The sequence below is a fragment of the Schistocerca gregaria genome, chromosome 4 (assembly GCF_023897955.1).
Source record: "Schistocerca gregaria isolate iqSchGreg1 chromosome 4, iqSchGreg1.2, whole genome shotgun sequence".
Taxonomy (NCBI): Eukaryota; Metazoa; Arthropoda; class Insecta; order Orthoptera; family Acrididae; genus Schistocerca; species Schistocerca gregaria.
In genome coordinates, this window is record NC_064923.1 from 652,461,230 (window position 1) to 652,478,558 (window position 17,329).

At 45.4% G+C, this 17,329-nt stretch overlaps 1 protein-coding gene and 1 non-coding gene across 2 annotated transcripts in view; both read right to left on the minus strand.

Annotated features, from left to right (window-relative positions):
- The window catches only part of LOC126267391 (papilin), a 1,111,154-nt gene that overhangs the window by 727,941 nt on the left and 365,884 nt on the right, over positions 1-17,329 (minus strand). The window lies entirely within an intron of this gene.
- Trnas-uga (transfer RNA serine (anticodon UGA)) lies at positions 2,994-3,075 on the minus strand. The gene has a single exon. It is a non-coding gene; the product is annotated as a tRNA-Ser (tRNA).

The following is a 17,329-nucleotide window of genomic DNA, read 5'->3' on the forward strand; positions in this document are numbered from 1 at the left end:
GTATGTGTGTGTGTGTGTGTGTGTGTGTGTGTGTGTGTGTGTGTGTGCGCGAGTAATTGAGAGAGAGAGATTGGGGACGTGTGCGTGGCGAAATGACTGGTCAGTTTCGGAGCTGTAGATTCCGAAACACCAATCGCCTCGCTCGAGATGACATTTCTGTGGCTACAAGCGGTACGGTATAAGGAAACGGTTACTGACTTGTTATGAGCTGCAGAATGCAGTTGAACTTTCTTTTTTCCTTTCTGCGGTTTGCGGTTTGCGGCTTCACGCCTTGTCGGAAATCATCTCATATCGTCCATCGCTTGCTCACATGCTGTTCATTGGATGTGAAACGGTTTATTGGTACAAACATTAGAAGACAGTCCGTACTCCCCCCGGATCAAAGCAACATTTGTCGGCCAATGGGAGCAAATTTAAGATTCAGGTTTGAGTATTCGAAAAAATTGCACTAGTTATTCTCGACTTCACGGAAACTAAATTAAGTCGTCAACTGAATTATGAAGTTTTAATACTTTTTGAGAAGCATAGTTGTGCAAGGAGAACTGTCATCACCATATGGTGTGAAAAAATAATGCGAGTGTTATTCATTTTTCGTCTGACGTGCGAAGTCATATCCACTTGACAATTTAATTTGGACGACGATAAACGTTGACGATGTACTGCGTGCGCCAAGTAGATAGTACTATCGAATTGCATACCTGAAAAGCAGTTACATGACATTAATTTCAATGTTGTTTTGAGGTGTCTTGCCGAACAAGAAATAAAAATGAATCCCATTTGTTGAAGATCAGGTGTACAGACAGACATCGACGGACCGATAACGTCACTTAATGTAAGATGTAGGGGAGGAAAACTGAAAATGAGGAAGAAAGGCAGGCCTGATGAAAGAAAATCGGCATTTGTCTAGAATCAGATTTTTCGTATAGTTCCAAAAAAATCAAACCCTCCTTAAAAATAGCATACAGCGAAGTAATACACTTTAATTCCGTTACTTACGTTTTCAATGTATAATCCGGAAGTTTTCCATTGACTTTGTAGTAACGTTGGTTACAGTCGCTCGAGAAAGTAGGCATTGACCTAATATGACAAGCAGTGACGCACCTGTAAGTCAAAAGCATTCAGCATCTTCTCACTCCACTATGAAAGCCTTATTGAGTTTTTTTTAACTACCTTCCACAACAATGGCTAAACACAATGCGAGTCCTCCACCTCAAAAAATATTGTCGAGCATGGTACTAAAGGTATGAAAGTTCTAGATACATTTCGGAATGCTTAGAGTTCGCAATTGCTCCAGAGTCTCTTTTCTGTGATAACATAGGTTGTTACCACGAACGTTCCTACACAACCCGTTTGCGAGAAGCAAGAGCAATTAATAAACAACTAGCTACTACCATGAGCCGGTCGGGGTGGCCGAGCGGTTCTAGGCGTTACAATTTGGAACCGCACGACCGCTACGGTCGCAGGTTCGAATCCTGCCTCGGGCATGGATGTGTGTGATGTCCTTACGTTAGTTAGGTTTAAATAGTTCTAAGTTCTAGGGGACGGATGACGTCAGAAGCGAAGTCCCATAGTGCTCAGAGCCATTTGACCCATTTGAAGTAGGTCACTCAAGTGGTAGCATCGCCTTTCTTAATCTCTTTTTTTTTCGTTTACTAAGTGACGTCTGATAATTAAGAAATTGCGAACTTGAGCTCACGCATCCGATCTGTAGCTTGCGTAAGCAGCAAAAAGGAAGAAGAAATAGTAAATGTGAGCTAGTGAAACAGGTGGCTTTGTCCATCTTGTGTAAGATAAGAGTAGTTCGGTGCTGGCCGTTTTCATAGAACGCTATCTCGATCCTGAGATGGTCGTTAACGAGCAGATGTGGACGGCAAGAGAAATCTAATCGCAAGAGGCAAAAGAAAACAAAGAACGTGCAGCGATTTAACAGCGGCGACAAACTCCACAGTAAGACAATAGCGACAGTGATGTAGCTACCGTAAGATACTGATTTTCATCATGTTCTTCGGACAGTCATCTTTCTCGGAATCATCGCTGCTACTGTTGTGGTACTGAACAGGACAGAAAGGATTAACCGGCAGTTATCAGATGGCCTGTTGTGTGGGCAGCGCACAGAGAACAGAGCCATGGACAGGAACTGTTCGTTTCCCACACAGCCATGTCTCGACCTCGCCGGCCTCGATGTGCGGAACGGGCTGTAGTATACAGCCTTTGACAGTCATTTATGACTAAAGTTATACAGTTGTAAAAAAATCCTGGATTGAGTTCTCTGTTATGAGGAACGTATGGTCCGTAATGAATATTTAGTTTTTTTTGGTAGCATACGCAACTTATGCCATATAAGTAGTAACGTAAACTCTTAATAGTTGTACAGACTAACAATCATCATTCTCAACGCTGGTATTTTATAGATGAATCTATACCTGCCGGGCTCTCTTAAATATCTGAGTTATCTCTTAAATATTTGAGTTGTCAAACAATTTAGTTTTACGCCAAGGTTTCATAAACTAATCAGTCACAGTAACTCCACCGGGAGAAGCCCATAGGAGTTAGATTCAGCGATCACTCTGATCATAGGAAAGACCGTCTACCACGAGGCTCTCTGTTATTCATTCGATATTGGTAGCGGAGTGCGACGTTGTATCGTTGAAAACACATTCTTCCGATTAAAACAGGTACAGCCTCCAGGCATGGATTTACTCAGTAGTGCACGATTGTCTATAGCATCTATATTTTTTGTCATAATGTTTTGTAACACCCTGTTTGCAGCTTGTTGTAAAGGCTTCTCAAAACCTGTAATGTTGTGCCTATTGAAGACAAAAATATTTGCTTACACAGAAAAGGATATTCATTTAATGCATCGTTTCTCGACACTTACGACAGATTAGTGAAATTTCCAACTACACGTTTTCAAGAGGACTGCTTGTTTCATTTTCCGCAAATTATAAGTTCGTATGCGAATGTTGTAAACGTACATGACAATTAAAAATGTTCGCTGCGGACAGGATTCGAACCTGTGCGGGCAGAGCCCATTGGATTTCAAGTCCAACTCCTTAACCACTCGGACACCGCAGCTCCCTGCGGGCTGTCCTCCCCAGCAGGAAGATCCCCGGCAGATCAGCGAGATATACACACCAACGATTGAGTTTACTTAATCACGTAGCCCAAGAATAAACACTGCAATCAACAGGCGGTCTAAAAGAATGTCGCCAACTGCTCCGGTATGCAGGCCTATGTCTGTAAAGGTCCATATAGTAGCAACAAATTATCTGAAACATCCGGTACTGCCGGGTATAGAGGTAACGTATAACGAACACAAAGGCATCTCGATACACGAGCGTTCCTTCAAAGTCTGGTCTGTACATCGCGTGTAAGGTTATGAGTTACGACGAGAAATAGTCCAAAGTAAACCTTAGTGTGTGTTTCTCGTCGCTACTATTTACAAGAATGTAAATCTCCAAGAGCCTGTCTGTTCGACACAAGTCCTCACTAGAACCCTATTCAACAATTCTGAGCTTGATGCCATGGGAAAGTGCGTAATTTGTTTTAAACATCTCAGTAACATTTCCATTGCAACACTGTGTATTTTTATGATTTTTTTTTTCAATTGGTGACGAACCTTTCGGATAGACCGATGTCTTTTTCACATCCTTCTATAGAGTGCCATTCTTTCCCTCTATGCATACTGAATAGTAATGTAAGTGAGTGCTGGATAGAAATAGATTTCTTGTGCTGAAAAAGATGTTTTCGTCTGTGCCACACCGCGCACAATAGATTCCTTACTTCGGCCATCTGACGCGTCATTGCTTCCAAGGTAGAAGAAGAAAATCCTAAGACGCTAAACAGAAGGCGAAAAAAAAAAAAAGTAAGAGATGCGCGTTATAGTTACGGACAGCACTGCGGTTTTGTCCTAGAGGGTGTGCCACTCATTCCTTCGGCGATGTCAACTTTGTAACGACGTTGGCATTACGAATTTCGAGAATTTTCCGTAAAAAATTCGAATTTTGAAAAAGATAATGTTTAAAATATTATTTCTATTTTCTTTTTTCCTCAGTGTCTTAGTTTACGCTTGCTGGTGTAATGTGCATGTTCATTAATGTTTTTTGTACATTACCAAACATTATACCACGTGACGTTTAATTTTATTATTAATAACACTGCCCCTTACAGTACCGCAGATTGATCATCGTACTGCATTAATGTTTCGGCAGTACTGCTCATTATCTTAACAAATTAACGATGTTAGGGCACTTTCAACGTAGATGAAGTAAACGTCGCATAAAATTCGCGTGTAACGTAACAGTATATGGGCAAGACTGTAACGTTTACCTAGTTCTGACTGTACAGCTGAAAACAATTATGTTCAGCTAGTTTAATTAGTAATTGCTCTCTTTCGCACAACAGGCAATTAGAGCTGCCAGTTACTTTAAACGCATGCACTTCAACGTGCCCGTCACTGATTGGCTATCGTTTTAAGGTCGTAGCTATAGAGTGTTGCATTTCCCACGTATGGTAGGAAATGCTGAGGAATGGCTGCGAGCAGCTGAGGAGGTGAAGCTAGGGAGGAACTCCTCTCGCGTTGCTGGTGGGTCACGCGATCCATCCTCTGCGGTCTGGCGTGAGGCGCGCAACCACTGACCGCCATATCGGGACTGTTCGGCCGGTCAGTCACCGCAGAAGGAAGCGCCGACCTCCAGCCTTCCGGTGCAAACGGTTCAGCACTTTCGCTCTTCATAAATAACAGAGTCGACGGGTATGAGCTCTGGTGCTAGAGCAGAGGTGGCTCACAGGGTAAGGGATGGGGACGTTCTCTGGAGAATCGGGAAGGGGAGCAAATGGGGAAAAGAATGACAAGAAGTAGGGACAGGATGACAAGACGTGGGTTAAGACATCAAGGAATAATTTTCGTGGTACCTGAGGAGCTTTAGTGGACTAAACCTATAGGGGAAGACACAGACAGTGGAGGGCAATGCGAGTAAGTGCCACTCTAAGGTAAAAAGTGTGGCACAGGAGAGATATTCTTGGCACCCGCATCTAACCAGTCAGAAGACTACTGCTCCCTCTCCACCCCCCCCCCCCCCCCCCACCCCCAAGCCTGCCGCGGTGGCAGAGCGCTTTTAGGCGCTTAGGCGCTACAGACTGGAACCGCATGACCGCTACGGTCGCAGGTTCAAAACCTGCCTCGGGCATGGATGTGTGTGATGTCCTTAGGTTAGATAGGTTTAAGTAGTTCCAAGTTCTGCGGGACTGATGACCTCCGCAGTTAAGTCCCATCGTGCTCAGAGCCATTTGAACCTTTCCATCCCCACGCCACAAATGTAGCTTTCCGTTACGCCATTTTAACGAACTAAGGATGTCTAGGATTTTAGCTATAGCCTGTACAGGACCTGCAATATGCGATCGTGCAATATCCTGCTCAAATGTAGGGTTTTGCAGGGATCGAATGAAGGGTAGAGCCACGGGTCGTAACACATCTGAAGTGTACCGTCCACTGCTCAAAGTGCCGTCAATGCGAACAAGAGGTGACCGAGACGTGTAACCAATGGCACCCCATACCATCACGCCGGGTGATACGCTAGTATGGCGATGACGAATACACGCTTCCAATGTGCCTTCACTGCGATGTCGTCAAACACAGATGCGACCATCATGATGCTGTAAACAGAAACTGGATTCATCCGAAAAATGACGTTTTGCCATTCGTGCACCCAGGTTCGTCGTTGAGTACACCAACAGTCTTAATCCTGCCACACCTTATTGGACGTGACGTCACTGGCAGTCGACCTTATGCTCGCCCTGAAGATGGCACCTTCGATGTGCTGAAACCGGTCGGCACTAAATAAATAAATAACGTGATTAATACTATCTATCTAGATTGGTGGAGGCCTTGCGGGATTGGTGCCCGGCGAACAAAAACTCATTCAGATAGAACTGATCTGATCTAACGTGAACGCTTCCCTAAATGCCACTTGGTGTTAGGATACAGCTGGATCTTAATCCAATCAGGGGTCTTGCAGGTGATAATAGGTCTGTGCGCCCATGTTCACTAGCGGCACTTGGGTTGCTTTCTGGTGAACGGTCGGAGCACCGATATGATGTTGGTTGCTGAAACTGCAACTCTTAAGCCTCGGTACAGCAACACAAATAGCTGCCTTTGGAGTGGTGCATTGACCCAGAAAATATGGACTGCTGATGAATGACGTTGTATTCTGTTCAGCGATGAACTGCGGTTCTGCTCTATTCTGGATGACCACTGTAGGCAATTATGGTAATGACGTGGGGAGATACCGCCTTTATCCAATGTTTTGGAGAGGCATAACAGTTATACTCCTGAAGCATGAGGTGGGGCAGCATCGGGTATTACTTCAGGTCACAGCTGGTAGTCATTAAGGGAACTCAGACAGCACAATTGTAGGATGGTGCCATTTTCCAAGAGGATAATGTTTGTCCAAACAGCACGTGTCTCTATGAGATGTATGCGTGACTTGTGGCAAGCTTGATCCCGCTGTCTGATCCCGATAATGTGTGAGACCACCTTGGATATCAGCTCCTTCCCGGTGTCAGTATCCAAAATATCAAGGACTAGTTACAACAACTGTGGACCAGCTTGCCTTAAGAGAGGATACAACATCTGTATAACATCTTACACAATCGTAACAGTGTATATATCCAGCCCACAGGAGATGTCACATCATACTGTTGCGTGGGCTCATCCTGCCAAGATATTCGCAAATTTGACTCGATATATTAGTCACCGAAGTAACATCACACGCCCTCTCAGCCCCTGAACTATCATTTCGTTTTCACCCTCTCCTTCTGGGTGCGTCACACTTTTTTTTGCAAGGCAGTTTATCTTAGAGGGCCATCAGGATTGTAGCACGCAGCAAAGGTGCTGGATGGTCCAGCATTCGGACTGTACGAAACGTCTACGGCGCTGGTGAGAATGTATAGGGCGACCATTCACACAGAGAAGCCCGCTGCAAGTAAAAGGCCGTCGTTACGTAGGAATGGAAACGTCGGCAGGTTCGCTGCTGCGGCGCGGCGTTGCGAAAGGACAAACGCAGCCGATACATCATGCGTCGGTTCGGCTAACGAAGGGCCGGCGGCTAGTGCCGGGCTAGAAGAGAACGGAACGGAATAATGGCGCGGGACGGCGCGCGCGGCTGTCCGTCACAGCCGGCGATCACGGCCCGATAAGGAGCGGTCTCTTCCGCCGCAGCTGGATTATATGGTAATGCGGGGCCAGTGCCACAGCTACGTCCGTGTTCTGCCCGCGATATGTCGCGCTAGCGCATCGCTCTGCGGCAGCCGCCCGAGCTGGAACGCCCGACACAAGTCACGGAAGGGAAGTGCGGATTAGCTACAGACAGCGCGACTCGCTGAAGGCGGCTGGAGATTAAGAAACCAGCAGCCACAGTTGTTGCACACTTCCTTGATGTCCTGTTCCTTCAACAGGATGTCACTGGTCGGGCATCATGTTATTACTTTTATTTTCGAAAGAGTTATCTCTGATTTCAGCTCAGATCGTCTCAAATATTCGCAACGCGTATACGCCTCCAGAAGAGAGGCGATCTGTCCCCATCTGCATCTACATCTATCTCAGCGAAAGTCTGTGAAACATACGACACTTCCAGCCGTAGCATATACGAGAGGCATTCAATTACACTACTGGTTTGAAGCCTGGGATGTATACGTAGTGCGCAATTACACTACTGGCCATTAAAATTGCTACACCAATAAGAAATGCAGATGATAAACGGGTATTCATTGGACAAATGTATTATACTACAACTGCGATATGATTACATTTTCACGCAATTTGGGTGCGTAGATCCTGAGAAACCAGTACCAAAACAACCACCTCTGGTCGTAATAACGGCCTTGATACGCCTGGGCATTGAGTCAAATAGAGTCTGGATGGCGTGTACAGGTACAGCTGCCCATGCAGCTTCAACACGATACCACAGTTTATCAAGAGTAGTGACTGGCGTATTGTCACGGTCCAGTTGTTCGGCCACCATTGAACAGACGTTTTCAGTTGGTGAGAGATCTGGAGGATATGCTGGCCAGGGAAGTAGTCGAATATTTTCTGTACCCAGAAAGGCCCGTACAGGACCTGCAACATGCGGTCGCGCATTATCCTGCTGAAATGTAGGCGCCTAGAACCTCTCGGTGACACCGGCCTGCCAACATTACTAACATCGCAAATCCTGCAGCGCACAGTCTGAACATCATTCCTGCGAAGCTGGTGAAGCGTCCCCTTAGAACAATTTATACACGACTGTGCTTAAACTGACACACAATATCTTTAGCGCAACGCAATCTGACTTCCAAAAATCCCTACGAAAGAATGGCCCTGACTAACATTAATCTATATGTTTCACAAGTCACTTACCTCACAAAAATCTTCGTTACTCGAACTACTGCAATACAGCGAGCGCCACTACTGCCAGCTAACTAAAAGATTCAAACTACGGAAGTCACTAACTACTGATAGGTATAGTTAGCAAATGAAAGATTTTAATAGAGAACAAACAATGTATTTACCTCACTAGTCATAATATATATAGCAGTTCATGACACCAATTCTTACAAATTTCAAAACTCCGCCATCTGTCTCCCCACGTCCACCACTGCTGGCGGCTCACCTCCAACTGCGCAACGCTACGCGCTGTTAGCATCCAGCTGCCGCTGCCCAACACTACAATGGCAGACAACAATGCAAACTAAACACAGACTGCGCACAGCACAGCCAGTGATTTTTCATACCGAGCGCTATTCGGCGTTACCAATAAGAAAACCTAAACAGCCTACTTACACTGGGTACCGATACGGTAAATATTTTTCGTTTGTTCTGTCTGATGTAGCGAAAGTTTAATTACAATCACCCTCTGTTTTACCTACGACTGTCGTGTTACACCTACCTAACACTTGTGGTGCAGCCTGAACGAAAAACCGGCCTCCTAATATCAGAGGAGGAGGTTAAATAAGATGTGACGTTAAAAAAATTTCACCTCTAACTCGCAGAAAATAGTTTTCCCTTTACAATGATCATCATGATTAAGACAAGTATAGAAATGATCTCGGGTCTGCCGCGTGGGGTTAGCCGAGCGTTCAAGGGCGCTGTAGTCATGGACTGTGCGACTGATCCCGGCGGAGGTTCGAGTCCTCCGTCGGGTATGGGTGTGTGTGTTTGTCCTTAGGATAATTTCAGTTAAGTAGTGTGTAAGCTTAGGGACGGATTACCATAAGATTTCACATACATTTGAAGATTTTTTTTTATCTCGCTCTGAACTTTGGACTATTCTGCACCAAACCCATAACAGAGAGACATTAGAATGAGATTTTCACTCTGCAGCGGAGTGTGCGCTGATGTGAAACTTCCTGGCAGATTAATACTGTGTGCTGGACCGAGACTCGAACTTGGGACCTTTGTCTTTAATGGGGAAGTGCTCTACCAGCTGGTAGAGAACTTGCCCGCGAATGGCAAAGGTCCAGAGTTCGAGTCTCGGTCCGGCACGCAGTTTTAATCTGCTAGGAAGTTGCGGAGAGGCATTAAATTAAAATTTATGACACAGTTGAATTACCCAAAGGGAGAAAAGTTGAGGGATTACATCGCGTTGATATTGAGGCAGCTAAAGATGAAAAAGGTGATTTGTGGTTTCAAATTGAGTTGACGATCCCATTTTTGCAACTAATGTTGGCTATATACTGTACATAAAAATGTAATAATTATCTAGCTAAACCAAGCAGTACACCCGTCTACAACTCGAGTTTATGGCTCTATTGTAACGACGTATGCGGGGCCCTACCCATCCGACCCCACTTCCCTTGCTGTCCCCAAGTGCTCGACCATCTACAGACGTCTGCGCAGAGAAAAGTTCACGCCGATGCGGATATCCGTAGGTACATATCAGATTATCTGCAATAATACTTACTTCGTGTTAAAAGTTAAAGAAGAGTGTCCGTATTATGATTTGCGTCATTTTCATTACACGAAGTCGATAATAATAATTATCGTGGTTTTAAGTCAATATATCGTAAAAGAACGACTACATCCGAGGCTCCTTTAAGGTGTCAAAAACAGCGGACAAGTTTCAAGAAAACCGCCTAGACTGGTGCGGACGTTTATCGCGCCGTGAGCCTTTAACGGCCCGGCGGCCAGCGGTCGCAGCGTGGGCCCCGCTCCGGTGTTGCAGCGGCCGGACGGCTTATCTCGGGCAGCGCTGGCTGTGGTGCTGACGCGACCCGCTGGCTGCCAGCGCTGACCCATTCGTCAGCGCCAGCGGCACCTCTGCCCCCGTGCTATCTCGGCACCATGCTGCGAGAGCGCGCCCGCGATACCGATCTAGCAGCACGCGAACTCGTAAATATAGTCTGCACTCCGCGACCGCCGCGCCGTCTCGCAGTTGCGTTCCGTGGTGGCGTGCTGAAATGAACGAGACACGAGCCGATAAAATTCCGCCGCTGTTTTAATTTACAACCAGCTACACCCTCCTTGCAGTCCCTCCGCTGTTTCCATCCGGCACCAGCTGCTAATTCACTGACACATCTCTATATCGCTACTTATTTCCTCTCCTTGATACATAGAGACTACTCAGAAACTCTTTTCCTGGGCTTTACTTATATCCCTGATTGCATTATTATGCACATTTGGTTGTACTATCGCGAATCATTGCTTTGTTTCTTGAAACTTTTCACACTTGTCTTCGACGGTATTACACTACTGGTCATTAAAATTGCTACACCAAGAAGAAATGCAGATGACAAACGGGTATTCATTGGTCAAATATACTGTACTAGAACTGACATGTGATTACATTTTCACGCAATTTGGGTGCATAGATACTGAGAAATCAGTACCCAGAACAACCGCAGCCTTGATATCCCTGGGCATTGAATCAAACAGAGCTTGAATAGCGTGTACAGGTACAGCTGCCCATGCAGCTTCAACACGATACTACAGTTCATCAAGAGTAGTGACTGGCGTATTGTGACGAGCCAGTTGCTCGGCCACCATTGACCAGACGTTTACAATTGGTGAGAGATCTGCAGAATGTGCTGGCCAGGGCAACAGTCGAACATTTTCTGTATCCAGAAAGGCCCGAACAGGAGCTGCATCAAGCGATCGTGCATTATCCTGCTGAAATGTAGGGTTTAGCAGGGATCGAATGAAGGGTAGAGCCACGGGTCGTAACACATCTCAAATATAACGTTCACTGTACAAAGAGCCGCCAATGCGAACAAGAGGTGACCGAGACGTGTAACAAATGGTACCCCATAATATCACGCCGGGTGATACGCCAGTGTGTCGATGACGAATACACGCTTCCAATGTGCGTTCACCGCGATGTCGCCAAACACTGATGTGACCATCATTATGCTGTAAACAGAAACTGGATTCATCCGAAAAAAAAGATGCTTTGCCATTCGTGCACCCAGGTTCGTCGTTGAGTACACAATCGCAGGCGCTCCTGTCTGTGATGCTGCGTCAAGGGTAACCTCAGCCATGGTCTCCGAGCTGATAGTCCATGCTGCTGCAAACGTCGTCGAACTGTTCGTGCAGATGTTTGTTTGCTTGCAAACGTCCCCAATTGTTTACTCAGGGGTCGAGACGTGGCTGCACGATCCGTTACAGCCATGCGGATAAGACGCCTGTCATCTCGATTGCTAGTGATACGAGGCCGTTGGAATCCAGCACGACGTTCCGTATTACCCTCCTGAACCCACCGATTCCATATTCTGCTAACAGTCATTGGATCTCGACCAACGCGAGCAGCAATGTCGCGATACGATAAACCGCAATCGCGATAGGCTACAACCCTACCTTTATCAAAGTCGGAAACGTGATGGTACGCATTTCTCCTTCTTACACGAGGCATCGCAACAACGTTTCACCAGGAAACGTCGGTCAAGTGTTTGTGTACGAAAAATCGGTTGGAAGCTTTCCTCGTGTCAGCACGTTGTGGGTGTCGCCACTGGCGCCAACCTTGTGTGAATGCACTAAAAAGCTAATAATTTGCATATGACGGCATCTTCTTCCTGTCAGTTAAATTTCGCGTCTGTGGCACGTCATCTTCGTGGTGTAGCAATTTTGATGGCCAGTAGTGTATTTACAATATCTACTATTGCAGTTTCGACGTTTAGTCGTTTTCAAGTGGTTATAAGGTGCTGAAAACGAGCAGTAGTCAATATAGACAGCAAAATAAAAATGATGTGAGCCTCTGTGGTTGGCGCCAGGCTTTGCCACCTACACTACCAAGGCGTGACCCACGGCGTAAGCGATCGCTTCCACATGACAAGACAGTAGTAGGATCCCAATCAGTAAAAGCAACAACATCGAAAACGATAAACTGCAATCTCAATAGGCCATGATGCTGCCACTGTTGAACTGTGACACGTGGTATCAGAGATTACTCCCTCTTACACGAAGCATAACAAACAAAGAGCATTCAAATACGAATTCCGAATGAGCAATTGTTCAAATGTCTGTGAAATCTTATGGGACTTAACTGCTAAGGTCATCAGTCCCTAACCTTACACACTACTTAACCTAAATTATCCTAAGGACACACACACACACTCATAACGGAGGGAGGACTCGAACCTCAGCCGGGATCAGCCACACAGTCCATGACTGCAGCGCCCTAGTCCGCGTCGTACAGTGATATAATATTGCTGGTACATTCAGTGGTATACGTGAATAACGTCTGCAAGATTTATTGTGAATACAACATTCTTCATGCAGCAGTTTTACTGCATGAACGGCGGAAATGTAGTAAGCGATAACCTTTTTTCTTGTCATCACTTGGAGGGGGGAGGGGCAAGGGGCGGGTTTTTCCTTAACGTTTAACATTATGTGTGAAGTTTGTTTCAAGTCACCAAGTTCTCTCATTCTCAAATGCTGGACCACTGAAGTAAGGTTATTCGTGCGTCTTATTTCAGACCCAAACCCACCCTTTTGATAGGTAGATGGTTCCTATCCTCACAGCGAAGATTTACAGAAAGTAAGTGATTATGTACGAAGTATACTTGAAATTTATCCACCGGTTTAGGAGAAGATATTTAACATCATACATACAAAAATACAAATATGTACGTACATCCATTTTTTAAAAATCTGTATTGATGTAGATTGCCTGACTCCAATGAACTTTGTGTGTCTGCATTGAAATGCTGATCATTTGCATTTCCAACAATTCAACGCAATACGCAGGGATTACTACTACGAATAACTTAATATGGTACGATCACACAGATAATGTTGTAGGGAAGGCAAGCCAAAGACTGCATTTTATTCACTGAACACCTTAGACGATGCAATAGATCTACTAAAGAGACTGCTTAAAAACGGTGGCCTCTTCTAGAGTATTGTCATGCGGTGTGGGATCCGCATCAGATGGTCACTGACGGAAGACATTAAAAAAGTTCAAAGAAGAGCAGCTCGTTTCGTATTATCGCGGAATAGGGGAGAGAGTGCCACAGACATGGTACGTGAGTCAGAGTGGCACTCATTAAAACGAAGGCGTCTGACGCTGCGGCAGGACCTTCTCATGAAATTTCAGTCATCAACTTTCTCATCAGAGTGTAAAAATATTTTGTTGGCGCCCAACTACATAGGGAAAAGTGCTCATCGTAATAAAATTACAGAAATCAAAGTTCGCACTGAACGGTTTAGGTGCTCGTTTTCCCCACCCGCCGTTCGAGATTGGAACGGCAGAGAAATAGCTTGAAGGTGGTTCGATAAACGCTCTGGCAGACACTTAATTGTGAATTGCAGAGTAATCATGTAGATGTACATGCAGTGCACTTTGCAACAATTCCACTCGAAATTGCTTTCGAAAGGCGTGACGGTGTGCACTGGTTATTACAGCCTACCAGTCCGCATGGGAGTTTCAGTTGGATGTGTACACTTTCGCGACACGCTGCAAAAATTCTACTATCACTACCCTTGCTTGTAATAGTTGTGCCCCTCTCGCAGAAGATTTCGCACGTCCGTAGGTCCGTTGATTACTCCCGTCGTGACTCCAATGAGGATCTAGGAATCTCTAAATTTACTGTATGATTTCGTTATTTTTAAGGATGCAAGATTAAATTACTGCGACGGTGCAGTCTGAGCCACTGCACTTCGTCAGTATCACAATACAAATATTACACACGAATTAAAAATTTCCAAGCTTAATTTTCAAAAATTAATTTCCAGTCTCCGTCAAGAATGAACTGACTGACCCAACATCCAAAATTGAAGTGACGCCACGAACCTGGTGTCCAGTTCTCTGTTCTCTTTCAGATCAGATCAGGAATGTCGATTCTTTTGAGGGACAGCCAGTGGGAGACTAGAAGACATATTTCTCTGTCCTTCTCGTACTCACCCAAGCATCTTTTGTACCGTTTCGCGTGATCGCCCACTCACCCAGCGTGTGATTACGGCGCAACACGTGTTGCCCGGTTAGGTTTAAGCGATAATGCGCCACATTATGTCTTCCGAAAGGCCAAGTTATTTATAAATATTACAACGTCGGGACAAACTGGAGGGTTGGATTACTGACTGGAAATGGTAGGAAAAAGGTCCCAGGAACATGTGTCTTGAAACGCAGACCAGGTGTCGTATGTTCCTTGTGTATTGCAGCTGTGTGATAGACGCAGCGTGCTGTAACCAGTAGAATGGTCCGGTATTCATGTCGGAAACAAGCCAAGATGGCGTTTGTTTACGGCTAGGAAGATGGAAACGGTTGAGAGGCAGCATTATTTTACCAAAACAAATACCTTCACACGGAGAGAACACATCACACAACATTTCAAGCCCTTTTCGGGCTAGATGATGGGTCATTTCGGATAGACGAGCCTGCAGGCACCCGGCGGGACTTACGTGGACCAGATGTGAAGAACCAGGTTCTGTTTCGTAGAACACGGTCCTCCAAATTTGATAAACGCGAAATCCGTCGGGTCCCTGCACGTTCGTCTGTCTGAAAGAATCCATGATCAAACAGGCGCCCAAAAAGGCCTTGGAACACGTCTGTGAGAGTACTTGTTTTGGTATAGCCTTGCTGCGTCTCGTCCGTTTCCATCTACTTGGTAGTACACAAACACCATCTTGGCTTGTTCCCAATATGAATACCGGATTATTCTGCTGCTTACAATAGGCTGCGTCAATGACACAGCCTACAACGCCCAAGGAACACACGGCACGTGGTCAGACGAATTTTCATTCGTCACCGCCATCTACTGTGACAACGATTTCGTTTCCGTACACATGTTCCTGGGACCCTTTTTTCCACCATTTCCAGTCAGGTACCTGTCCCTGCAGTTTACCGGTTTTATTAACGTTCACTCTCTAGATTCTTAGTTGTGTGCCGCCTTCACGGTGCTGCAGTCTTAATGGGTAGGAGTGTAGATGTAGAGAAAAAGTCATTGCATCTGCACCAACTTCAGATCTCCGTGATCATACGAACTACGGCGATCGTCCAACTTTTAAGAAGTCGAGTATTTTGACGGCATAGCAGAAAACTGCTGGATTTGGTACTAACTGTTTCACTTAATTTGTCATATTGCCGAAACTTCCAGCTTGTTTTAGCGCTCAGCTGGTGGACAAGATTGAAACAGAAATTACTAATTCAGTAAAGTGGGAAAGAAAAGGTGTGGAGAATAGATGCTGTATATTTAGAAAGAGGAAATTGAATAAAAGTAGTACGGAATGTGAAGATATTTGATGCGGTTACAAATGACACTTCTCTGCCTAATTCAGTCCTTTGCTACACGCAAAGCTGGTTTGAAACAAAGCAGCACAGGGGATAACATTGCTTCGACTCACATTAGTCTTGAAGGCGTGCCGTTTCGGAAGCTCTGAAAGTGTCTGTTGAACAGGAAATTACTCCCGTTCCCTCAGCAAGAAATTGTGAGACGTGCCAATCCAGATGTCATCCAGTTGTACAGCAACACACAACGTGATGTAGTACTTACGACAATCGCTGGCGAGGTCTTGCGAGTGAGGAAACAGGTACTCACCTGAAACAGAGAGACAAAAATGTATTATTACGTATATAATTCAGCATGGCACGTCACGGCTATAGAGAATGAATATATGTGGCGCAATTATATGAGAAAAGGCTAAGACATATGTATATCTAGAACGTATCACAAAGCACAGAGGAACGTACTGAACGTCAATGCCAGGTAAATGTTGTTGGTTGGTTGCTTGTTTATATGGCTTGAACTACGTTTGCTCACTAAGTGTCTTGAATCTGTGTATGTTTCTGCCTTCCAGTTACGCTGACAAACTGAATGAATCTGTAGCTGCCGTATGCTTTGCTTAATAGGGTATTTTGAGGCATAACGTAGACACATTTGAATCTTGAAGAAGCGACATTTTGTAAGCTCTGAACGTGAGTGTCAAACAGGAAACTACTGCGCAGTTTCGTCTGCAAGAAATTTTGGACGTGATATCAGAAGCTGATTAGAAATATCCTAAAAACAGACCATAGACTACCTGTTGGACAAAAATTTTCGAGGCTGTATTAATAAAAAAATAGAGAAAAGTTCAGATGGTGGTTCCTGTGCTGGCGTACGCTGGAGCCAGCACATCATACGGCATAGAGGTTACGAGAGTATCGATAGAGGCCAACGACAAAACTCTCTGGAAACGCGCCGACAACGCCCTCTCAGCCGCCAGTATTTAGGAACGCCACCTCGAATTGGATGGCCAATCAGTTTAGCCAGTTAGTTCGAGTCCGTAGGCCGTGGAGTTCCACCGTGTCACCGGGACGAAGCCGCAGACTTAGCCTCTAGCACAGTGACAGACAGCACGTAGCAACCCTACAGTGAACATAGCGGACTTCTACTTCAACAGCATTGAGGCTACGTGGACTATACAGGAGAGAGCTTGTACCAAAGCACATGGAGACTTACAGTTAAGTAGCTCTTTGTTTATGAATAAAAACGCCAGTAATTAATTGCGTGTAGTTTGTGTTATAGAACGAGGATACCGGCCACCAACAAACATCCTCTCCCTGCTTCCCATGGTAGAGCTCTACAGAGACAACGAGGCGACATAAACGCGGCTAAATAGAATACAACAACAAAAAAAATGGCTCTGAGCCATTAGAACTACTTAAACCTAACTAACATCGCACACATCCATGCCCAAGGCAGGATTCGTACCTGTGACCGTGGCGGTCGCGCGGTTCCAGACTGAAGCGCCTAGAACCGCTCTGCTACCTAGGGTTGGCAGAATACAACAGTTTCAGTGCTTCATCTGTTCTACGTAGCCTTTCTCCACTTGTGCAAAACGACCAGTATGTTCATACAACCATGTCAAACAGTCATAAAAGTC